We start from the raw sequence: 25,665 nt of genomic DNA on the forward strand, positions 1-25,665 counted from the left end.
TGCCTGTGCAAAAAGGAATAATACCATATTATATTGGTGGTGCAATTGAGGGTAAAATGACAGGCTATACAATCTCTGGTTTTGACCTGAGGTTTTATCAAGACTTTACTACTAGAATTTCATATTAAGCAGAACCATAACAAGTAAAAAAAATTTTTCTAATTTTTTCCATTTACATGTAAAATTCTTTTACATTTGGAAATAACTACACTAAGATGTATAACTATTAAGGAATTAAACATACAAAGAAAATATAGATATCCTCTTTAAGTCTTTTGAGATAGGCTTAGGTATAGGGAAGGGATGAGATCTAGGGCACAATTTCATCCCACACTGTGGTCTTTTTGGTCTGAGAAATGGTTTGAAGTAGTAAGGGATCAGGTAGTGTCTTCGAGCTGGAGTCCCTCTGAAGCTCAGTCTGGTAGCATGCCAGGTTGATAGCCTCTTCTATTCAATATAACACTGAAAGTACTTGCTTGCTGGAGTAATTAGGCAAGAAAAAGTATCAAGTTTAACCAGAAAGGAAAGGAAGAAGTCAACTTTTCACTGTAGATGACTTGAAACCATTTTTAGAAAAATCACAAAGACAGGGCCATATGAGAGAGCATGTAGGAGAGATAGCACAGCAGTAGGACATTTGTCTGGCATGCAGACAATCCAGGATGGATGGTGGTTCGATTCCTGGCATCCCAAATGACCCCCCTCCCCAGCATATCAGGAACGATTTCTGAGTGCAAAGCCAGGAGTAACCCCTGAGTGCCGCTGGGTGTGACCCAAAAACCAAAAATGAAAAAATAAGAAAGAAAATCATAAAGACAGTCAGAGAGATAGCACAGCAGGTAACGCATTTGCCATGTATGTGGCCAACCTGGATTCAATTCCCTGGCATCCCATATGGGTCCCTTAAACCTTCTAGGAGAAATTTCTGATCACAGAACCAGGAGTAATCACTGAGTACCACTGGGTTTGGTCCAAAAACAAAAACAAAAAAGTAATAAAAACTCTATTAAAAAGAGTCTGGAAACAGGGGCCGGAGAGATAGCGTGGAGATAAGGCGTTTGCCTTTCCAGAAGAATGGTGGTTCGAATCCTGGCATCCCATATGGTCCCCTGTGCTTGCCAGGGTTGATTTCTGAGCATAGAGTCAGGAATAACCCCCGAGCACTGCCAGATGTGACCAAAACAAACAAACAAACAAAAAAAGCGTCTAGAAACAAAAGATTTGTATAGTAAAGTATCAGACTACAAAATTAATACACAAGGGCCCGGAGAGTTAGCACAGCGGCGTTTGCCTTGCAAGCAGCCAATCCAGGACCAAAGGTGGTTGGTTCGAATCCCGAACCAATTAATACACAAAAGTTCATGGCTTTTCTCTTTTTTTCTTTTCTTTTCTTTTTTTTTTTTTTTTTTTTTTTTTTTTGGTTTTTGGGCCACACCCAGTAACGCTCAGGGGTTACTCCTGGCTATGTGCTCAGAAGTTGCTCCTGGCTTGGGGGACCATATGGGACACCGGGGGATCGAACCGCGGTTCGTCCAAGGTTAGCGCAGGCAAGGCAGGCACCTTACCTTTAGCGCCACCGCCCGGCCCCTTCTTTTCTTTTTTCTTTTTTTCTTTTTTTTATTTTTGGGCCACACTCGGCGATGCTCAGGGGTTACTCCTGGCTGTCTGCTCAGAAATAGCTCCTGGCAGGCACGAGGGACCATATGGGACACCGGGATTCGAACCAACCACCTTTGGTCCTGGATTGGCTGCTTGCAAGGCAAACGCCGCTGTGCTATCTCTCCGGGAGTTCATGGCTTTTCTATACACAAAAACTAAGAGAGGAAAACAATACTAAAAAAAAGAGTCCCATTCATAATTTGGTCTCCAAAAAATCAAGTACTTTAGAATCAACTTAACTAAAGAGGTAAAAGACAAAGAAAAAATACAAAGAAAACTATAAAACACTACTCCAAGGGACCATTAGGAAATAAAAACACATCACCTGATCATTGAAAATATATATTTTGTATTTAAAATGTTATTCTTTATTTTAAAACCTTTGGGGGAAAGCTACATCAGGACTCATGCGCAAAGGCAGAGATACCTAAACAGGTAATTTTACTTTATTTCAGAGCAGGGATAGCTATCTCAAATCTGAGCATCCCTCACGTTGCTGGCGGTGCCACTTGATAAAAGATTGCAGCATCTACCTGGCCTACAGCTTGTATTTTAGGAGCCATAACCACAACCTCAGTGAGGTCTGAAGATACCAGAGCCTTCAACTCAAGCATAACATTTTTAGCATCATTAAAATGGCAATATTGACCAAAGCACTGTACAGATTCAATACAGTCCTTATAAGGATACCCATGACATTGTGCAAAGAAGTAAGAAAAAAAACAAAACTTCTGATATTAATATGGAATAAACCTCCTGAAGGCTAAAGCAATCCTTAGATGGGGAAAAAAGATGGGAGGCATCACTTTTCCCAATTTCATACTGTACTACAATATATAGTAGTTAAAACATCATAGTATTGGGCCCGGAGAGATAGCACAGTGGTGTTTGCCTTGCAAGCAGCCGATCCAGGACCAAAGATGGTTGGTTCGAATCCCGGTGTCCCATATGGTCCCCCGTGCCTGCCAGAAGCTATTTCTGAGCAGACAGCCAGGAGTAACCCCTGAGCACCGCCAGGTGTGGCCCAAAAACCAAAAAAAAAAAAAAAAAAACCAAAATCATAGTATTGGAATAAAGATTTTCCTTGAATCAGTGGAATAGAATTCAATGTTCTGATACAAACATGCAAGTATATGATAAATTAATTTTTGATAAAGAAGAAAAATTAGATGGACTAAGAAAAAAACTCTTTACAAGTGGAAAACTAGTTGGAAAAACTAGTCAGCTAGTTTTTATTTATTTATTTATATATTTATATATTTATTTATTTCATTTTGGGGCCACATCTGGCAATGCTCAGGAGTCACTCCTGGCTTGTGCTCAGAAATCACTCCTGGCAAGCTCAGGGGACCATATGGGATGCCAGAAATCGAATCAGGTTTGTCTTGGGTTGGCTGCATGCAAGGCAAAAATGCCTTACCGCTGTGCTATCTCTTTGACCCCAGTCAGCTAGTTTTTAAAAACTTCTTTGTCAGCTTCTTAGTCAGCTAAGAAGAAAACTGAAACTTCTTTCTAATCCATGCACAAAAATCAAATAAAAATGAATTAAAATCTTGATATTAAACCTGAATCCATAAGAGGAAAAATGTAAGCAGAGTCTTCATGATATTGAGACTAAAGGCATCTGCAAGGATGAAATACCACTGACCAAACAAGTGGAATCAAAGATATACAGATGGGACTGCACTTCATAGGAAACCATGACCAGGATACAAATACTGCCCACATATTGGGAGAAATTATTTATACAAAATAAAGGATTAATATTAAAGATATATAAGGCACTGGTAGAACTTCCTAAGAAAAAGATATCGAACCCCATCAAAACATGGGAAGGAAAGATAAGCTTCCTCATAAAAAAAATACAAATTTTTTATGGGTGTTGTTTGCTTGGATAATTTTTTTCCAGCCTTTTATTTTGAGTCTATGTTTGTTCTGACTATTCAGGTGCGTTTCTTGTAGGCAGCAGAAGGTTGGATTGAGTTTTTTGATCCATTTAGCCACTCTGTGTCTCTTAACTGGTGCATTTAGTCCATTGACGTTGAGAGAAAGAATTGTCCTGAGATTTAATGCCATCTTTATATCGAAATTTGGTGTGTCTTTTGGTTAGTCTTGTCTTAAATTAGGTCTTTCAGTTTTTCTCTTGAGACTGGTTTTGAGTCTGTAAAGTTATCTCCATATAAAATGAAACAGTCAGTCCAGAAAACTTAGAATTTCTTTATATGAACCATTCATAGGGGCATATGGAGTGCAGATGATTATGTGGTGCCAGATCAAACTCAGGGTCTTGTATTAGCTGTATGTATGTCCTCACAGTTGAGATCTATCCCTATATCAGAATCTTAGAAGTTTCATGTAAGGTACTTAAATGAAATTCCTTGAATTTTTATTTATGCAATAAATTTTCCACATACTAGCGAAAATTTTATTTTAGAGAATTTAGTTTGGTTTATTAAAACAGTTTTTAAAACTAAGTGAACATAGCTTGAAAAGATATAAATTAAATTCTTGACTCTTGTGAGGGAAAAAAATACAAATAACCAAAAGGCACATGAAAAAATGCTCCACATCACTCACCATTAGGCAGATGCAAGTCAAAATGAAATGAGTTGTGATGGGCCCGGAGAGATAGCACAGTGGCGTTTGCCTTGCAAGCAGCCGATCCAGGACCAAAGGTGGTTGGTTCGAATCCCGGTGTCCCATATGGTCCCCTGTGCCTGCCAGGAGCTATTTCTGAGCAGACAGCCAGGAATAACCCCTGAGCACTGCCGGGTGTGACCCAAAAAAACAAAAAAACAAACAAAAAAAAATGAGTTGTGAGTTGTGTGTGAGGATAAAAAAAATGCTCAGGAAGGCCAGAAGATGCCAGAATGGAGAACAGGAGGAGTTCTAAGCTGGCTCCAGTCACACTTCTCAGAATAAAATAAAGAATCATGAGTAGTGCTGAGGAATATCAAGGAATTCTGAAGAGTAATGAGGAATGATGATTGAGGAGTAATGAGGAGTGAGGAGGAGTCTTGAAGAATGATGAGAGATGAGGAGTGATAATTATGAGAAATATTGAAGGAGGATAGGAATGATGAGGACTATTGAAAAGTAATGAGTGAAGATGATTGAGGATTGGTTTCAAAGCTATGAACCATCTAAAATGTTGCTTATACATGAAGCTCTATCATTACTTCAAATCTGAAATATAATCTTATTGTAGTGAGTAAAAAAAAATGACAATGAGATATCATTACCACAAAGACTGACATATATGGGCCAGAGAGATAGCACAGCAATAGGGCTTTTGCCTTGCAGGCAGCCAATCCAGGATGGACGGTGGTTCAAATCTCAGCGGCATCCCATATGGTCTCCATACCTACCAGGAGCGATTTCTGAGTGCAGAGCCAGAATGTGATTCCCCCCAACCAAAAAAAAGACTGACACATATCAAAAACAACAAAACAACCATTGCTGGCATGGCTGCAAGGAGAAAGGAACTCTCACTTACTGCTAGTGGGAATATCAACTGGTCCAGAAGTTTTGGAAAACAAAATGACATTACTCAAAAAAAATAAATATTAGGGGCTGGAGCGGTAATGCTAGCAGTAAGGCATCTGCCTTGCTCGTGCTAGTCTAGGAAGGACTACCATTCGATTTCTCGTGTCCTATATGGTCCCCCAAGCCAAGAGCGATTTCTGAGCTCATAGCCAGGAGTAACTCCTGAGCATCACTGGGTGTGGCAAAAACAAAGACAAAAAATAGATATTATGGGCCGGGCGGTGGCGCTGGAGGTAAGGTGCCTGCCTTGCCTGCGCTAGCCTAGGACGGACCGCGGTTCGATCCCCCGGCGTCCCATATGGTCCCCCAAGAAGCCAGGAGCAACTTCTGAGCGCATAGCCAGGAGTAACCCCTGAGCGTCAAATGGGTGTGGCCCAAAAACCAAAAAAAAAAAAAATAGATATTAAACTTCCATATGACCAGTAATACTGCTCCTGGGAATACACCCTTGGGCCCAAAAACACAATGCAGAAAAGGCAGAAAACACAATGCAGAAAAGGCACCTGCACTCCTATGTTCATTGCAGCACTATTCACAATAGCCATAACCTGGAACCAGTCCATGTTCCCAAGAACAGATAAAGTAATTATGGTACACCTACCCATGGAATACTATGTAATTGTTAGGAAAAAAGAAGTCATAAAATATGTTTATACATCGATAGACATATCAGGCTGAGTAAAATGAATCAGAGGGAGAGGGACAGATACAGAATGATTACACTCACTTGTGAGATATTTAATAAATGTAGTATGGTAATAATATTGAAAGACAATAGAAACAAGGGCCAAGAGGACTGCTCCACAGTAGGAAACTTCCAACAAGGGGGGAATACAATTAGAAAAGAAATGAAGGGGTCGGAGAGATAGCATGGAGGTAAGGCATTTGCCTTTCATGCAGAAGGACAGTGGTTCGAATCCCGGCATCCCATATGGTCCCCTGTGTCTGCCAGGGGCGATTTCTGAGCATAGAGCCAGGAGTAACCTCTGAGCGCTGCCGGGTGTGACCCAAAAAAGAAAAAAAAAAAAAAGAAAAGAAAAGAGAAAAGAAAAGGAGTCACCATGACAGTATAATTGGAAATGATCACTCTGGACAAGAACTGGGTATTGAACAGGGGTAAAATATGTGTGATACCCTTTCAGTAATAGTATTGTAAACCACGATGCTTAAAAGGAGGAGAGCAGAAGAGATAGTACAGAGGGTAAGGTGCTTGCCTTTCACATCGATAACCAGGTTTGATCCCCAGGATCTTATATGGTCCCCCAAGCACTACCAGGAGGACTCTTGAGCACAGAGACATAAGTGACTCCTGAGCACAGAGCCAGAAGTAATTCTTGTGTATTGTCGGAAGCTACAGAAAGAGGAGGAGTTGGGAGTGGAGGAGGAGAAAATAGGAAGAAGAGGAGGAGGTGGAGAAAGTAGGAAGAAGAGGAGGAGAAAGTAGGAGGAGGAGGAGAAGAATGAGGACAAAGAAGGAGGAGGAGGAGAAGGAGAAAAAGAAAGAAGAAGAAGCAGAAGAAGAAGAAGAAGAAGAAGAAGAAGAAGAAGAAGAAGAAGAAGAAGAAGAAGGAGGAGGAGGAGGAGGAGGAGGAGGAGGAGGAGGAGGAGAAGAAGAAGAAGAAGAAGGAGGAGGAGGAGGAGGAGGAGGAGAAGAAGAAGAAGAAGAAGAAGAAGAAGAAGAAGAAGAAGAAGAAGAAGAAGAAGAAGAAGAAGAAGAAGAAGAAGAAGAAGAAGAAGAAGAGTCTGCCATAGAGGCAGGTAAGGGGTGGGATGGGAGGGAAATTGGGGACATTGTGGCAGGAAATGTACACTTAGTGAAAGGTGGACTTTATTAACTAGTTTCTCTCTGAGTTTCTTTCCTTATATAAGAAATGGGATACTGGGGGCCAGAGAGATAGCATGGAGGTAGGGTGTTTGCCTTGCATGCTGAAGGGCAGTGGTTCAAATCCCGGCATCCCATATGGTCCCCCGAGCCTGCCAGGAGCGATTTCTGAGCGTAGAGCCAGGAGTAACCCCGAGCGCTGCCAGGCGTGACCCCCCTCTCCCAAAAGAAAACAAAACCAAAAAAAAAAAAAAAAAGACGAAGAAGAAGAAAGAAATGGGATACTAATAGCTTCCTTGAGGAATCACTGTGAGAGTAACCTGCAGGGACACTACTTTGATCCCCAGCACGGCAAGGCTCCTCAGCAATCCCATTTATAATCTTGGAGATCACTGGTGTAGCCCTGGTGGTCCCTAAGCACAGTGGTACCAAAGCCTTGGCGGTACCTGTCACCTATAAGGTCCTAGCATTGGACCATTCAGCTTAATCTGGAAATTGTCAAGACTGGGGAGAGGAGGGCCCTAAGCAACACACTCCACAGAAAACTTAGAAAACACACATCACTATTGTCAATGATAATATTATTGTCTTTAATTCAGACTAGCCTGAATAAAGTATCCTGTAGAACATGTTAATGAGGAACTGAAGAAATGCACCAGAAGAAATCAAAACGTCAACACTCAGGGTCCGGAGAGATAGAGCGTTTGCTTTGCATGCAGAAGGACGGTGGTTCAAATCTCGGCATCCCATATGGTCCCCCGAGCCTGTCAGGAGCGATTTCTGAGCGTAGAGTCAAGAGTAAGGGTTACCGAGCTCTGCTGGGTGTGACCCAAAAACAAAACAAAACAAAACAAAAAAACTTCAACACTCAAACTTAAAAATGTGCTTGGCAGGGGCCGGAGAGATAGCACAGCAGTAGGGCATTTGCCTTGCACGCAGCCTATCCAGAACAGATAGGGGTTCGAATCCCAGCATCCCATTGGCCTTCTGTGCCGGCCAGGAGAGATTTCTGAGAAAAGAGCCAGTAGTAACTTCTGAGTACAGCGGGGTGAGACTCAAAAACTAACAAACCAAAAAATGTGCTTGCCAGGGCTGCATGCTGGGGATAGGGAGTGGGGACAGGGAACTGAGAACATTGGTGGCAGGAAGAAGACACTGGTGTTGGGATTAGTGCTGAAACATGGTATGTCTAAAACCCAACTATGAGTGACTTTGTGAATCATGGTGCTTCGATGAAAACAGATTTCAAAAAGAAAAGAAATCCACCTAGCAGTGAATGGGATGAGGAGGGGGAGTGGAAGGGTCCCTACCTGGAAGAAGAGTGTCACACCTGGAGATGTTTGTCCCAGCATCCATGGAACTTGGGGCGTCTGGAGCATCCCTCAAGCTGTTTGAGTGCTTTTCTCTGCCCCCCTCCTGATTCTTGAAGTTCTGGGGCAATTCGAGTAAGTAGGCTGCCCTGATTCTAAAGCCGACCAAGCAGAGGTCAGCTCGGCGGCCGGAGCGCCCTGACCTCCAAAAAGACCAGACTCCCAGGACCCAACCCGGATGACGTGGCGACCACTCAATCCCGCACCCCGATTCCGGCCGAGTCACTGTCTGACAGGCGGGCAGAGCTAGGACCCTGTCCCTGCCTCCGGGCCCCCTTCCCTAAGCCCTCCACTCCAAGTGTCCAGCCGGGAGCCTTGGAGTAAAAGGAGGAGAGAAGCCGGGGTTCAGGATGTTGTGGGGGTCGGGTTGGGTCCACACCCCACTCTGAGCAGCCTCAGAAACGGGGCGGGAGGGGCGTCCCAAGGGGCAAGGAAACGGTGACATCCCAGGTGAACCCGTGTGAACACTGTCCGGCTCCCTCCAAGGCGTCATGCCAGGGACAGGGGCCGGTGTGCCGCTCGGCTCACTGGGTGCGGGGCAGCGGGGTGCAGGATCCAGCTGCGCCTTTCCACCGCGGGGCCCCGCCACCTCGGCTCCAGAAGAAACTTGAGGCTGGCCCGCGCCTGCCCACCCTCGGCGGGGCCTGGAGCGCAGGCCCGAGGCCCCCGGTGCCCACTCACCAGCGCACCAGCTGCCAGCGCTTCTCCCCCGGCGCCCGGCGGCCCGCCATCCCTCTCCGGCCGCGCCCGCCTCCTGCCCGCCGACGGTGCCGCAGGGCAGTGCCGAGGGCGCGCTCGCCGTAGCAGGGTGCGGCCCCGCGCGGCCGGGCGCTGGCAGTGCGGACATGGAGTGCGGCGCTCACTTTCCACGCCGGCAGTCTCGGGGAGTCAGGTTGTCCAAGTCCCCAACCCCAGCCGCTGAGGGCCTGCAGATGAGTCACTTACTCCGCCTGTGCCTCTCTTCCTTGTCATCCCTGTCCTACCTGCCTAAAAAGTGACATGTCACCAAAAGTTGGCTGGAGGGCCAGATAGTACAGAGACTGGGATGAGTGCCTAATAGGTCACCGGTGAGGGTTCGCTCCTTGAGCAGAGAGCCAGGAGTAAGCCCTGAGCACCACTGGGTGTGATCCAAAAGTCCCTACTCTCCACAAATAGACTAGGGGTTGTGATTTTGTATTCCCGAGGTCCTGGCTTCGAATCCAAACATAGAAAGGAAGTTGTCTCAAATAAAAATGATGAACATTGAGGCCCTGAGTTTGATCCTCGTCACTACAGACTATTAACCAATAAGAAAATGACAATATGGGAATAAAATAGAAAGTGAGGTGCCAGGGGCCGGCGAGGTGGCGCTAGAGGTAAGGTGTCTGCCTTGCAAGCGCTAGCCAAGGAAGGACCGAGGTTCGATCCCCCGGCGTCCCATATGGTCCCCCCAAGCCAGGGGCAATTTCTGAGTGCTTAGCCAGGAGTAACACCTGAGCATCAAACAGTGTGGCCCAAAAAGCCAAAAAGCCAAAAAGCCAAAAAAAAAAAAAAAAAGAAAAAGAAAAAAAGAAAGTGAGGTGCCAGACTGTTTATTAAAATAATTTAAGCAGGGCTGGAGAGATAGGACAGTGGGTAAGGCACTCCACTTGCACACAGCCAATCTGGATTCCACCCCTGGCACCTCATATGATCCCCCACAGCCAGGAATAACTCCTGAATGCAGAGCCAGGAGTCATCCTGACCATCTCTAGGTTGATCCCCCTCAAAAAAATAAATGTATGTATGTATGTATGTGTATATATATGTTTTAAATGACAGCCATTAAAACATCTCATTGGTGCTGGTCATAGGCCTATTTTTAGGACTGTCTCTACCCAGACCTTCAACCTACATCTAGCCCAGGATCTGTTCATTCTTTGTGGTGAGAGAGACCTACTTGGCCCACAGCACCATGGGAGTATTCATCTCCAGACTGGCTTGAAGGAGCTTTAGAATGTTTCTAATGTAGAGCTTGCCTGATTGCACAGTGCCTCACTTTTACAGCCAGGAAATTTGTGTAGGGAGGAGAAAAATGAGACCGAAAAAGAGAAGAGCCTGGATACTGAATTCCCATGACCTTCCTTTTGGTCCATGCCAGGAGCACTAGAAAAGTTTCTTAGAATCCAAATGCTACTTACATTTGTCAATACATTCATAGGTGCCCTCCCCATGGTGCAACAAAAATTAAGATTATATAAATCCTGAAAGTCCTCAACTGTGCTTTCTACTATGTCTTCATTACAAAAGTGATAGGAAAACAGAAGGGAAAAGAAAATAGGGAAAGATATGCAAGGTGGGTCAAACAATACACTTTGACTCTTAAGTGTAGTGTTTACATAGGCTGTCAAATTGCCTTAGCATCCTTTCTTTGAGATTCCCTATCGCAAATTAAGGAATCAGAAGGCCCAGAAACATCTCCAGAATGTGTGTGTATGTGTAAAATATATTGTTGTGTTTCTATTTTTTTTCCTATTTTAGTTTGGTTTGGTTTTGGTATTTGAAGCATACCTAGCTATGCTCAGTGCTTACTCTTAGCTCTATACTCAGTGTCATTTCTTTTTTTTTTTTGTTTTGTTTTCGTGTCACACCCAGCAGTGCTCAAAGTTACTCCTGGCTCTAGGCTCAGAAATCACTCCCAGCAGACTCGGGGACCATATGGGATGCCGGGATTCTAACCACCGTCCTTCTGTATGCAGGCAAACACTTTACCTCCATGCTATCTCTCCGGCCCCCTCAGTGTCATTTCTAATAAGGCTCAGGGTATATGATATCAGGGCCAGTATATGCAGGGCAAGCATTCCTTTGACCCTGTTTAATCCCTTCATCCCTGAAATAGATATACTGCAAATTAGTAGTAGAAATGGAGTTGGTACAATTAACAAAAGTATGATGGGACAAAAACAAGATCTTGGGGATCAAGCAATGTTACAGCTGACCCAGGTTGAACCCCAACAACTCATATGGTCTCCATAGCTCTTATAGGTCTCATTCCAAGCACATAGTCAAGAGTAAGCCCTGAGCACAAGTGCAACCAAATAAAAATAGCTATATATATTTAATGCCACTTGCTAGGGTGTGTCATAAGTATAAATGGACCATTTTGTTTTGTATAATTGCTTATCTAAAAGTCTTAATTTTCTCACAATAATTACTAAGAAAAAGATGTATTTGGATTTATTATTTGTTATTTGTGGGGAAGGGTAAGGAGGGAAGTATACCCACTTGTACTCTGGATCATGCAGCACCAGATTGAATCAGGTTTTCTTTTTTTGGGGGGGGGGTGTTGGGCCACACCTGGTGACACTCAGGGGCTACTCCTGGTTATGTGCTCAGAAATCGCTCCTGGCTTGGGAGACCATATGGGACACTGAGGAATTGAACTGCAGTCCATCCTAGGCTATTGCAGGCAAGGCGGATGCCTTACTGCTTGCGGCACTGCTCTGGCCCCTGAATCAGGTTTTCTGACTTCACCTCTTGGAGCCATCTTGCCAATTCTATTTTCTTTTCTTTTTTAAATTTTTTTGTTTTGTTTTGTTTTGTTTGTTTTTTGTTTTTGGGCCACACCCGGCGGGGTTACTCCTGGCTGTCTGTTCAAAAATAGCTCCTGGGCCCGGAGAGATAGCACAGTGGTGTTTGCCTTGCAAGTAGCCGATCCAGGACCAAAGGTGGTTGGTTCGAATCCCGGTGTCCCATATGGTCCCCCGTGCCTGCCAGGAGCTATTTCTGAGCAGACAGCCAGGAGTAACCCCTGAGCACTGCCGGGTGTGACCCAAAAACCAAAAAATAAAAAAAAAAAACTCACACCCAGAAATAGCTCCTGGCAGGCACGGAGGACCATATTGGACACCGGGATTTGAACCAACCACCTTTGGTCCTGGGTCGGCTGCTTGCAAGGCAAAAGCCACTGTGCTATTTCTCCGGGCCCATTAATTTTTAATTGAATCAATGTAAATTACAAATTTTTTTTTTTTTTGGTTTTTGGGCCACACCCGTTTGATGCTCAGGGGTTACTCCTGGCTATGCACTCAGAAATCGCCCCTGGCTTGGGAGGACCATATGGGACGCTGGGGGATCGAACCACGGTCCGTCCTATACTAGCTCTTGCAAGGCAGACACCTTACCTCTAGCACCACCTTCCCGACCCCGTAAATTACAAATTTACAAGGTTATTCATGATTGAATTCCAGGCATACAATGAATATTCCAACACCAATCCCTTCACCAGGGTCCAGTTCCCTCACTGCCTCCCCACCACCACCTCACAACCCTATGACAGGCACTTTCTTCTTCTTTTTTTTCTCTTTCTTTTAAACACTGTGGTTTATGAGATGCAGGATTCCATGCATATCACTTTACCTCCTTTCAGCACCCCAACCTCCTTCAAGTGACTATTTCCCTGCATCAATGTCATTCCCTTCTCTAACCTACCTATCACCTTACTACCCACTGCCACCACCATCACCACCACCAGTGGCAAGTTTCCTAATGAAGATCATTTCTCCTGCTCTTCTCACCTATTGCCTTGGACATTTGTTATTTCTCTACTGTTTTTTTTTTTTTTTTTTTTTTTGGTTTTTGGGCCACACCCTGTGAGGCTCAGGGGTTACTCCTGGCTATGCGCTCAGAAGTTGCTCCTGGCTTCTTGGGGGACCATATGGGACGCCGGGGGATCGAACCGCAGTCCGTCCTAGGCTAGCGCAGGCAAGGCAGGCACCTTACCTCCAGCGCCACCGCCCGGCCCCTGTTTTTTTATCCTGTATATGAGAGAGATGATTCTGTTTGTCCCTCTTGCTCTAACAAACTTTATTCGACATGATACTCTCTAGATCCATCAAATTGCATGGGTTCATCTTTTATTGTCATGTAACATTCCATCATGTATATGTTCCATAGCTTTTTTCCTAACTTTTATTATAATACCATGATTTACTTTTTCATAATGCCTAATTTAAAACACCAATCTCACTACCAGCATATTCTTCCCTTCACCAATGTCTCCAATCTCCCTATAGCCTGCCTCCATTCAGGCACACACAAATTTATTTCATATTTCTTATTACAATACAAAGGCAAATGAAATTAGAAAAGCTTAGATCAACAAGGGTCAATTTGCAATGTTTGTTATATCTCTCCATGGTGTTACTAAAGTCAGTGTCTAAGGATTCACTGGACTGTGGTTGGTGCTAGTCAAGCCTTTTGTATTACTGGTTATTGGCACTGAGCTCAGTAGATTATTATTATTATTAACTTTCCATCAGATTTTCTGTCATATTACTGGGCTGATACTTCTATAAGATACTGAGTTGTCGTGCACATGGCCATGCAGTCAGTCCAGAGTTTATAGAACTAAAACTGGTCCACACTTGGCAGTGCTCAGGGATTACTCCTTGCTCTGCACTCATGGGTCATTCCTGGTGGTGTTTGGAAAACCATATGGGATGCCAATTGACCATGTGCTAGGCAAATGCCCTAACTTCTATACTACCACTCCAGCCTCACCCTAATCCCCTTTTTGAGAATGCCACAAAAGTATCAGCCAGGACCAGACTACCATAGAAATATCAGCAGCATTTACAATAGCCAGACTCTGGAAACAACCAAGATGCCCTTCAACAGATGAGTGGCTAAAGAAACTGAGGTACATATACACAATGGAATACTATGCAGCCATCAGGAGAGATGAAGTCATGAAATTTTCCTATACATGGATGGACATGGAATCTATTATGCTGAGTGAAGAAAGTCAGAGGGAGAGAGAAAGATGCAGAATGGTTTCACTCATCTATGGGTTTTAAAAAAAATGAAAGACATTTTTAACAGTATCTCAGAGACAAGAGAGATGAGGGCTGGTAGGTGCAGCTCATGACATGAAGTCACATAGAGTGATGAGTGCAGTTGGAGAGATGACTACACTGAAAACTATCATAATGAATGAGGGAAGTAGGAAGCCTGACTCGGGTACAGGTGTGGGGGGGGGGGGTGGGGAGAAGGGAGATCTGAGAAATTGGTGGTGGGAATGTTGCACTAGTGAAGGGGGGTGTTCTTTACATGACTGTAATCATACAATTATAATCATATTTGTAATCACGATTTTTAAATAAAGATAATTATAAAAAAGAAAGAAATATCAGCAGCCATTTTTTTTTGGGGGTTTTTGGTTTTTGGGCCAAACCCGGCAGTGCTCAGGGGTTATTCCTGGCTATCTGCTCAGAAATAGCTCCTGGCAGGCACGGGGGACCATATGGGACACCGGGATTCGAACGAACTACCTTAGGTCCTGGATTGGCTGGTTGCAAGGCAAACGCCGCCGTGCTATCTCTCCAGGCCTTTTTTTTTTTTCTTTTTTTAGTTTTTGGATCGCACCTGGCAGCGCTCAGTGGTTACTTGTGGCTCTACACTCAGAAATCACTCCTGGCAGGCTCAGGGAACCATAGGGGATGCCAGGATTTGAATCACCCTCTGTCCTGGTTTGGCTGTATGCAAGGCAAACGCCCTACAGCTGTGCTATTTTATTTTCTTTTTTTTTTTTTTTGGGCCACACCCTGTGACGCTCAGGGGTTACTCCTGGCTATGCGCTCAGAAGTTGCTCCTGGCTTCTTGGGGGACCATATGGGACGCCGGGGGATCGAACAGCGGTCCGTCCTAGGCTAGCGCAGGCAAGGCAGGCACCTTACCTCCAGCGCCACCGCCCGGCCCCATATTTTATTTTCTTTTGGAGGAGTCAGGCCTTTTTTTCTGTTGGGAAGATGTATCACAGCTTCCTTATCCACTCATCTATCCTTGGGCACTTAGTTGTTTCTAGATTTGGGCTATTGTTGATATTGCTGCAATGAAATACTACAAATGAATTTCCAACATTGTGCTTTTGGAGCCTTTAAGTATATTCCAAGAAGTGAAATTGCTGAGTTGTATGGTCCTGTTTCCTTTTCCTTACAACAGAGAGATTGACTATCAAATGTAAACATTTTATGACCTTTAAGAGAGTACCAAGATACCAATTAAAAAATGAATAACAGAATATGGTGCTATATGACCCTGTGTCTCAAAAATAAAACCTGTGTTGAATTTTTAATGGCAAAAACCTTGGGCAAAGAAGAGGAGTATGAACAGAGTGGAAGCTTTCATTTTAATAAGCATCAGCATGCTCTATTGCAGGGGTCCTCAAACTTTTTAAACAGGGGGCCAGTTCACTGTCCCTCAGACCATTGGAGCATCGCTCAGGATTTACTCCAGACTCTATGCTCAGAAATCACTTCTAGCAGGCTCAGGGACCATATGGGATGCCGGGATTCAAACCATCATCCTGCATGCAAGGCAAATGCCTTACTTTCATGCTATCTCTCTGGCCCCATTGTCCATTATTTTTAAAAAGTTGGGGCTGTATCTGGTGGTGCTAGGGGATTATTCATAGCTCAGTGTGTGGGAATCACTCCTGGCAGTACTCAGCAGACCATGCAGTGCTGGAAATTGAACCTGGGTATCCTACATCCAAAGCATGTGCCTGGCCCACTAAGGTATCTCTCTGGCCCAAAAGTTCAATTTGGGGAACTACATCTGGCTTTGCTCAGGTTTTACTCCAAGATTTGCATTCATATATCACTCCAAGTGGGTCTCAGGAGACCATATTTAGTGCTGGGGATCATACTCAGATCAGATGTGTGCAAGGAAAGCACCCTATTCAAAAGTTAATTATTTTTTTTGTTTTGTTTTGGTTTTTGGTTTTTGGGCCACACCCGGTAACGCTCAGGGGTTACTCCTGGCTATGCACTCAGAAGTTGCTCCTGGCTTGGGGGACCATATGGGACGCCGGGGGATCGAACCGTGGTCCGTCCAAGGCTAGCGCTGGCAAGGCAGGCACCTTACCTCCAGCGCCACTGCCCGGCCCCAAAAGTTAATTATTTTTAAAAATAATTATCATCAACACCAGGACTGGAGCTATAGTGTACATGTGACCAAGCTAGGTTCATTCCTCAGCATTTCACATGGTCCCCAGAGTACCACCCGGAGTAATTCCTGAGTGTAGAGGCAGAAGTAACAACTTTTTGAGTTCCTTTTTTTCCGTTTGTTTTTTTTGTTTGTTTGTTTGTTTGCTTTGTTTTGTTTTGTTTTGGGGTCACACTTGGTGGCACTCAGAGATTACTTCTGGCTCTGCACTCAGAAATCACTCCTGTCAGGCTCAGGGGACCATATGGGATGCCAGGAATCAAACCCAGGTGCGTCCCAGCTTGGCAGCATGCAAGGCAAAGCCCTACCGCTGTGCTATCACTCTGGCCCCTTAAGTTCCTTCTTACTTTTCACCAATGACTTATGAGATCAAGGGGTAAGTTGATCAGAATTGATGAGTCAATGTTTTATCAGAATTCTCAGCACTGCTGGAAACATGTATACAAGTCAGGACCAAGAGAGACAGGTCAAGGCTGGTCCTTCTGCTCAGGGGTTTCCTGAGAAGACAGGATAAAGAGACTTTGTCCACAGACTAGATAAATATGTGGTTCCTACAAGGTAACATGTCTTTTTTGTTTTGGGGGCCACACACAGTGGCACTCATGGGTTACTCCTGGTTCTGTGCTCAGAAATCACTCCTGGCAGGCTCAGGGGACCATATGGGAGATGGAGGATCAAACCTGGGTTTGTCCGAAGTTACCCAGTGCAAGGCAAGTACCCTACCACTGTGCTATAGTTCCGGCCCCAGAGGTAAGATGTCTTTGAACAAAAAAACACATTACCATCTGTCAGGTCATTTAGAAGAGTCTTCAAGAAATAGAATCTTTCTATTCTATATTTTACCCTATTCTAATAAATAATAATAAGCAGCTACATTTTTTCATTTTTTTTATTCAGTACAAGTTAAGCTCTGTTAAGGCTTAAAGGTTGAGTGGGGACACATTCTACTCCAGAATTGCCCACACAACAAGCTGGGTTGTATAAATCCTTTCTTTTACTGTATGAGAGTCTCTACTCTTTGAAGAAACCTGCATTTTCTCTTGAACATTGCTCCTTTACTCTTTCACATGGAGGAAAGAGAGAGGACTGGGTGAACTTAGGTCAATGAGTTGCCAGGATGACTCCAGCCCCAAGACCCTTGAACTAGTGGCATCTCATTATGGAAACAAAGGTAGAGGACTTCACTGCTTAAGTTCCCCAGGGAGTCGAGGCAGGGAATATTAAACCGCTAATGGAGTGGAATTTTAGCCTGAATCTCCTCAGTTCATTTCTCGGTTCCATGAAGTCAGGAACGGAAAAATCTGATTTAGAGGGAGCTCTGAGTCAGCTGTCACTCACCTGATGCCACTTGGTCCCTTCTCTAGCAAGTACAATTGCTTAATGAGCACTCAGCCCTATTTTAGGAGATCCACAGTCACCTAATCCTCCCAACAGCCCAAAGAGCTTATGAACTGCACAGGCCCTCATAATTCCATTTTACCAATGAGACCCCGAGAGGAGGAGCAGGTTCTGGCGGAGACAAAAATCCTGAAACAATCTGGCTTCAAAAGCCTCCTCTGCTCAGTGAAGCCTCGGGGACACCATAGTACCTGACTTTAGAGATGCTGGAGACCCTTCTCTGGGCCTCTTGCATCTTTCCACAAGAGGGAAGAAAGAGGCACCTTAGCAGCTGGGGCCCAGAGAGGTGAGGGGACTCATTCAAGGTCAGACAGCTCGAGAGGGACCTGGGGGCGGTTTTCCTTGCCAGCTGGGCACGAAGGAGGTTTCCCGAGGCCTGTGACGGGCTGAATGCCCATCCAGCCCCGCGCTCCCCTGCCCGGTGCGGGGGCCCGGAGCGCGGCTCCAGAGCCAGCGGGCGGACCGGATCGCGGCCTGCGGCTCTGGGATCTGTCCGTGGTGCTGATTCTCCGCCGCACCGTCGCCCTTTGAGCCAGCAGGCGGGTTCCCCGGGGTCCCCTGCCACTCCGGCCTGGCTCCCCCTCCGCACCCCACCTCCGCCCGCCCACGGAGCGCCTCCCCCCGCCCCGCCCCGCCCACGCCCCCCCCCCAGTCTCCCACCCCGGCTCCCCTCCAAGGCCTGTTCGCCAGTTCCGGTCACGTTGCTGGGTGTTTACGCCCGAGCCGGCCCCGGACCCCTTCTCGTCGGCACCCCGAGACACCCCCGGAGCCCCGCGCGGCCGCCCCCGCGCCCTGCAGAGCCGCCGATGGCGCCGCGGCCCGGGCGAGCGCTGCGGAACCCCGGGCGCACCTAGCGCCCGGCAGCCCAGCGAGGGCCTCTCCCCCGCCGAGTCGGCCCGACCCCAGCCCGCCGGCCCGCGGCCCTCTCGGTCCCGCAGGTGAGGAGGCCAAGGCGGGTGGGGTGGGATGGGGAGGGGGCCGCGGGGCGGGCTCGGGAGCTGCGGGATCCGGGGTCCCCCGGGGAGGGCGGCGCGGGGCTGGGCGCCGCAGCGGCGGGAGATGCGGGACCAGGCAGGACCCGCGCGCCCCGGGCAGAAGTTGCCTCCCGCCGCCCAGATCGGCCCTGCCCGGGTCAAGGCACCGCCGCCTCCCAGCACAGTCTTCTTTCTTTCCCGGCCTCGTCTTCCTCCTTCACCTCTTTTTCTTTCCTCTTCTTTCTCCTCCTCCTCCTCCCTGCCCCTCATCTATCTGGGAGTCACATTCAAGGCAGATCTAGACAGACCTAAAACCTGTAAGGGGTGGGTGGATGTTCCGTTTACTTGTCCCTCCTTCCTGTGTCCCCACAGCCAGAACTTTGCAGAGGTTTTAGGTCCTGAGCTCGTCCACGGAGGCAAAGAGCCACAGCATAAAGTATTTGCAGGTAGAGGGGCCCTTCCCTGAACAACACTCCAAGACTCCGAAAGAAGGTGACTCTGACGCCCTCACAGCCATTCTAGCTTTCAGAGCCCCCAACAGTATTTACCGGGGGCTGACTTCTAGTTCTCCGCTCCCCAGAGGCACTAAGGACTTGGGAAGAGAATTTATTTTTAATGCAGTTGCTTACTTGCCCTGATGACACCCTCTGACTCGCACTTCAGGCTCCCTGTTTCATCGACATTCATTGCCTGTTAGGTGCTTGGGATCCCCAGAGACAATGTCCTGCCCTCAGGAAAGTCAGGAAACTTGTGGCTGAGAGCAGAGGTCAGGCCTGGGTGTGACCCCAGTTAGAGAGCCCAGAGAACATTGAGGTGGAGATGCAACGCGTCAGTTAGTGGGGTTCAGGGAAGCATCCTGGGAATGGTGCCATTGGAGCAAGTTTTCTAAGCCCAGAAAGTCCGGGTCAGCTCTCAGGAGGAAAAGCTGGAAGTAAGGGGATAGATAGAGGAGGTCTGGGAAGTTTATTTTAAGAGAAGGGAGAGGTGGAATCTGAATGAAGAAGTCAGACTGCCAGCAAACAATAGGGACTCTCTTATAATAATCAGAGTGAACATGATGGATGTTCCCAGCTGCAAATTGCTGAAATTATATTTTTTTAGACAAACTTCTTTTATGGGGAGGTGGGCGGTGGGCCACACACAGAGGTTTTGGGGAGAAGGCTACTCTCAGCTCTGTACTGAAAGTGTTGGATGACAGAAGTCGATTCCTCCACTATTCAGTCCCAGGCAAACTCAACCTACTCAGCCTTTTTGTCTTGATTGGGAAGGTGAGAAGAACAGAAGGTAAACACCTAGAAGTTACTTCTGGTTCTGTGCTTGGGGATCACTCCTGATGGTGCTCAGGGAGCCCACATAGGGGACCAGGGATCAAATCTGGATAGGTTGCTTGCAAGGTAAGCAAGGCCTTATCCACTGTCCTATTTTCTAGTCCCCTTCTAAACACTTATGGTTTTATTTTTGTACCACAGATGGTGGTACTCAGAGCTTACTCCTGGTGTGTGCTCAGTGATTACTCCTGGTGGGGTTCTGGGACCATATGTGATCTGATGGTCACATCTGGGTCAGCTGTATACAAGGCAAGCACCCACCCTACCTGCTCAGCTGTACTATCATATGGCCCTTTTACTTAACTTTCCTGAAACTTAGCCTCCTTGTCTATAGAGCAGGTTTACAAATAGAACCTTCTTCTGTGAAGATATGTTTATGTACAATAAATGCTAATAATAGTACCAGCCATCATTTGTTGTTATTACTCTGAATCTTATTACCTATGCATTGATGACTGGTGCATTAGTGCCTGTTCATGCATGTCTAGGCTTTTCAGCTCCTATTCCCCTAGCCCCAAGCTTCAGAGTCAGGTACTAAAGAGGAATATGACATTAAAAAAAAAAAAAAAAAAGTAAAGAGGGGGCCAGAGCAATAGCACAGCAGGGCCATAGCAAAGCTGTGGCCTTTCACATAGCTGATCCAAATTTGAACCCTGGCATCCCATAAGGTCCCCTGAGCCTGCAAAGAGTGATTTCTGAGTGCAGAGCCAGGGAGTAACCCCTGACTCTGTCGGGTGTGGCCCAAACTCCCCCCCACAAAAAAAGACTGAGAGTAAAGAATAGTATATACTTTATACTATATGGATATCTGGCTTCAACTGGTGTGACTTCCACAAAAAAACAACAAAAAAGTAAAGAAATATTAATTTATTCATTTTACCATGCCTTTCATATCTAATATAGCCCTGGTTATAACAATTTTTAAAATTAGTAAACACATGGGACTGGAGAGATAGCACAGAGGTAGGGGGTTTGCTTTGCATGCAACTGATCCAGGACAGATGGTGTTTCAAATCCTGGCATCCCATATGGTCCCTCGTGCCTACCAGGAGCAATTTCTGAGTGCAGAGCCAGAAGTAACCTCCCAGTGCTGCTGGATGTGACCCAAAAAAACAACAACAACAACAAAAATTAGCTATGTTTTTTTTTTTTTTATGGTTTTTGGGCCACACCCGGTAACGCTCAGGGGTTACTCCTGGCTATGTGCTCAGAAGTTGCTCCTGGCTTGGGGGACCATATGGGACAACGGGGGATCGAACCGCAGTCCGTCCAAGGCTAGCGCAGGCAAGGCAGGCACCTTACCTTTAGCGCCACCGCCCGGCCCCAGCTATGTTTTTCTTATGAGGCTGGAGTAATAGTACAGCAGGCAAGATGCTTGCCTTACATGTGGCTGACTTGGGTTTAAACTCTAGTATTGAACACGATCTCCCAAGCACCACAAATGGGCTTTCCTGAGCACAGAACCAGGAGTAAGATTTAAAAATCCCTAGCAGCATCTGTAATCACTCTGTAGAGTTCTGGGACTCTAGGAAGCAACATTTGAAAACCACTAACTCAGATTATGCTGAAGGCCTCATTGAGTCATGAGAGTGATTCTGTACTTTCTGTGGTTCTTCCATACACACACAAAAAGATTTTTTTCTTTAAAGAAGGCATGGGGCCAAGGAAGTAGCTCAATGGTAAGCTTTTTTTTTTAATTATCTTTATTTAAACACTGTGATTACAAATATAATTGTAGTTGTATGATTACAGTCATGTAAAGAACACCCCCCTTTACCAGTGCAGGATTCCTACCGCCAATTTCCCAGATCTCCCTCCTCCCCACGCCACCCACACCTGTACTCAAGACAGGCTTTCTTTTTCCTTCATTCATTCACATTGTTATAATAGTTTTCAGTGTAGTTATTTCTCTAACTGCACTTATCATTCTATGTGGTGAGTTTCATGTCATTAGCTGCACCTACGTGGGAGGATGGGGGGAAGTAAGGGTTGGGACTGAGGCAGTAAAATATTAGAAATGAGCTTTGTAGGGCAGTATCAAGGTCTCAATACAAAATGGATATTATGGATATATAGAATATATGCACACAATACTATCAATATGAAAACAAAGAGAAAAAATTTCCACTGACTGTCCCAATTTAAACCAGTGCTAGAACAGCCTGCCCTCCTCCCAGAGCGCATTCCCATTAGTGTAGGGAGAGATAGGCAATGGTAAGCTTTTGTCTTGCATATGTGAGATTCTGAGGGAAGGAAGGAATGGAGGGAAGGAGAGGGAGGGGCACAAAAGTACTTTAACAAAATGTGAAGATTTTGTGCACTATCAAAACAATACCAGAGGGGCCGGGCGGTGGCGCTAAAGGTAAGGTGCCTGCCTTGCCTGCGCTAGCCTTGGACGGACCGAGGTTCAATCCCCCGGTATCCCATATGGTCCCCCAAGCCAGGAGCAACTTCTGAGCACATAGCCAGGAGTAACCCCTGAGCATTACTGGGTGTGGCCCAAAAACCAAAAAAAAAAAAAAAAAACAATACCAGAATATTTGTTGAGTCAAAATGAAAATAAACATTAAAAATAAAGTTGAGGGGCCAGAGAGATAGCATGGAGGTAAGGCGTTTGCCTTGCATGCATAAGGACAGTGGTTCGAATCCTGGCATCCTATATAGTCCCCTGAGCACTGCTGGGTGTGACCACCCCCCAAAAATGAAGTTGGGTAATAGAGATAACTGAAAGAGCTTGTGCGTATCTGGCATGCAGACACCCCAAGTTATCAATCTCAGCAATAGCCAAGCATTGAAAGATCTGGTCCAGTAGTGGTCCCTGGTTCCCCTGAGCACTTCTTGGGAACACACACACACACACACACACACACACACAAGAATTTAAACTGCAAACGTGGTTTATAAGCTTTTGGTTAGGAGAAGCCTTTTGTCCAGTGGGTTTGTTCAAGCAAACTTACTGTATAAAAGAGGAATAAGGCTAATCAAATGCTTCACAGATCGAAGACCCAGGTCCAATTCTGGGCAGCACAAGGTCTTCTGAGCTTACCTGGTAAAGCCCTGAAGGCTCCTGATCACCTCTGTGGTGGCCCGAGTATCCCCTGCCTCAATGGCAATGCAGGGCTAAAGAGCATCACATATCAAACCTATGTACTGATCCACCAGCATGGTTGGCCAGAAATTGCTGGTGATGGAACTGAAGAGATAGCATAGCAGTAGGGCATTTTCTTGCACACAGTTGACCCAGGACAGATGGTGGTTCAAATACTAGCATCCCATATGGTTCCCTGAACCTGCCAGGAATGATTTCTGAGTGCAGAGCCAGGAGTAACCTCTGAGTGCTACCGGGTGTGACCCAAAAACCAAGAAAAAATAATTACTAGTGAAACCTCCAGATCTTCTGAGCACTGCTTTGGTACCTCCTTTCCCAAAAAAGGAGTAAAGGGTAAGTAGTAGAAAACATGAGATCCTAAGTTTAATCCCCAATAAAATACACACACACACATGCACACGTGCACACACACACACACACACACACACAAAACCATGTACACAAACATGTGGGCACATACACACAGAGTATAAAAGTGGTCTCGAGGGCCCAGAGAGATAGCACAGTGGTGTTTGCCTTGCAAGCAGCTGATCCAGGACCAAAGGTGGTTGGTTCGAATCCCGGTGTCCCATATGGTCCCCTGTGCCTGCCAGGAGCTATTTCTGAGCAGACATCCAGGAGTAACCCCTAAGCAACACTGGATGTGGCCCAAAAAACAAAAACAAACAAAAAAAAAAGTGGTCTCGAAGCCTGCTTTTTCCATTTGTGCCTCCACTCTTTTGACAACATCTGAGAATCCTCTACATAATTCTAGGTCTATAGGGAGCAAAACTGGAAAACCACTAACAGATTACTCTGAAAGTCTCATTTAGCCATGAGAGATGATTCTGTGCTTTCTATGGTTATTTCAGCCCAAGGAACTGGAGATGGGAAAATCTATAATTTATTACTTGCCAAGTTATTTGTAGACAGGTAGATGCTGATGAAAAAATAAAATGTGGGTATCCTGAAGCTCCAAACAAATGATTCAGAGTCAGAAACAGTACAGCAGGTAGAGTATTTGCCTTACATGTAGCTGACCTGGACTCAATCCCTGGCATCCTACATGGTTCCCCAAGCATTACCAGGAGAAATTCCTGAATATAGAGCCTGCTGAGCTCAGCAAGTTTTAGCCCACAAATAAGAACAAGAACAAAAAATGAAGTAGGTTCTGAGCCCAGTTGAGTGTGGTCCAAGAACAAAACAAAACAAATAACCCAAAGTGACAAAGGCCAGAGACAAGTCACCTGAGAGATCAGGAACCCAGGTCAGTTAGCTTTTACAGGTCAAAGGGTTCCTGAGCCGCCATTTTTCTGCTATTGAAAATCTGAGCATAGATTCCTCCAACCAGCTTTCCTAAGGGGAACGATGACTGTACCTTCCAAGTTAATGACAGGTATATAAATTCTTGGAATTGGGACTGGAGCACATGTTTTACATGTGGGAAACTTGATTTTGATCCCCCAACCACCACTGAGAGCAATCCCTAAGCATGGAGCTGAGAAGTATTCCCTGAGTAGTGCTAGATATGGTCCTTAAACAAAAAGAAAGTACTTGGAATTAACTATAAATTGTAAACTGTATCACAGACTTTCTATTCCTCTCTCTCTCTCTCTCTCTCTCTCTCTCTCTCTCTCTCTCTCTCTCTCTCTCTCTCTCTCTCTCTCTCTTTGTTTTGGGGCCACACCTGGTGTCACTCAGAGGTTACTCCTGGCTCTGTGCTCAGAAATCACTTCTCGCAGGCTCAGGGGACCATATGAAAATATGGGATGCGGGGCCGGGCAGTGGCGCTAGCGGTAAGGTGCCTGCCTTGCCTGTGCTAGCCTTGGATGGACCGCGGTTCGATCCCCCGGTGTCCCATATGGTCCCCCAAGCCAGGAGCAACTTCTGAGCGCATAGCCAGGAGTAACCCCTGAGCGTTACTGGGTGTGGCCCAAAAACCAAAAAAAAAAAAAAAAAAAGGAAGAAAATATGGGATGCCGTGGATCGAACCTGGGTTGGCCATGTGCAAGGCAAAGAAATGCCCTACTGCTATGCTATTGCTCCAGACCTCCTCTCCTCCTCTTTCTTTCTTTCCTTCCTTCTTTCTTTCTTTCTTACTTCCTTTTTTCTTTTTTTTTTTTGTGGTATTTGAGATAGTTAATTAGAGGAATATATGGTACCAGGGATCAAACCCAGGGCCTTGCATATATAAAGTCTGTGCTAGGGGCTGGAGTGATAATACAATATGTAGGGTGAAGCAGAAGCCTTATGTCCCAATCCCAAGGAATTAAGGAGAGTGGGTCTGGAAGCAAATACCGACATGGGAAATAATCCACACAAGGTTTGAAGAGAATTAAACAGGTTCAGGAAACTTCCACCACAAGTTTTCCCCTCACTAACAAAAGATACCAGCAGGCATTCAGACAAGTTGTGGAAACTGAAACTGCAAGCAGCTTCTCCCTGAGATCTGATTTATTAGGAAGATTTATTAGGAAGAGAAAGACCCCCGTTGGGTGGAGAATAGGTAGGGGTA

The 25,665-nt window shown here is 45.7% G+C and overlaps 1 protein-coding gene and 1 long non-coding RNA gene across 2 annotated transcripts in view; one reads left to right on the plus strand and one right to left on the minus strand.

Annotated features, from left to right (window-relative positions):
- Nucleotides 1–9,095, minus strand: part of RAP1GAP2 (RAP1 GTPase activating protein 2) — a 263,550-nt gene extending 254,455 nt beyond the window's left edge. Inside the window, exon 1 of the mRNA XM_049782321.1 lies at nt 9,079–9,095. The gene's annotated coding sequence lies outside the window, so the exon portion shown is untranslated. The remainder of the gene's footprint in view (nt 1–9,078) is intronic.
- The window catches only part of LOC126021746 (uncharacterized), a 103,970-nt gene that overhangs the window by 5,597 nt on the left and 72,708 nt on the right, over nt 1–25,665 (plus strand). The gene's annotated exons all lie outside the window — the stretch shown is intronic.

Source organism: Suncus etruscus, chromosome 1, assembly GCF_024139225.1.
Source record: "Suncus etruscus isolate mSunEtr1 chromosome 1, mSunEtr1.pri.cur, whole genome shotgun sequence".
Classification (NCBI taxonomy): Eukaryota; Metazoa; Chordata; class Mammalia; order Eulipotyphla; family Soricidae; genus Suncus; species Suncus etruscus.